A 308-nucleotide genomic window follows, 5' to 3' on the forward strand; every position below is an offset into this window, starting at 1 on the left:
CCCTTCCTCCGGGGCATGCAGCGCTCGCTGCGGCCGGCTCTGGGGCCCCACGAGCGCGCCCCCGGGGCCCGGGCCCCCGGCGCCCCCGGCGCCCCCGGCGCCCCAAAGGGGGACCCCGGGGTCCCCACGGACAGGGGGCAGCCGGTGGCCGGCCAGCAGAGCGCCGAGGAGGTGGCCGAAGCCGAACAGTGGCAGCGGCTCAGTCCGGTGCAGAGGATGTTCGCGCACATGCCTTCGGCCGGCGAGGTGCTGGACCAGGCCGATACCTGCGCCGAGCGCTTCCCCGGCTGCAGGGTCTCCTATTGACA

The 308-nt window shown here is 76.6% G+C and overlaps 1 protein-coding gene across 1 annotated transcript in view; it reads left to right on the forward strand.

The window, feature by feature from the left end:
* Positions 1 to 308, forward strand: part of LOC113203832 (uncharacterized) — a 14409-nt gene that overhangs the window by 2066 nt on the left and 12035 nt on the right. The window lies entirely within an intron of this gene.

This window comes from Frankliniella occidentalis, unplaced genomic scaffold, assembly GCF_000697945.3.
Source record: "Frankliniella occidentalis isolate FOCC.00 unplaced genomic scaffold, Focc_3.1 Scaffold8, whole genome shotgun sequence".
Classification (NCBI taxonomy): Eukaryota; Metazoa; Arthropoda; class Insecta; order Thysanoptera; family Thripidae; genus Frankliniella; species Frankliniella occidentalis.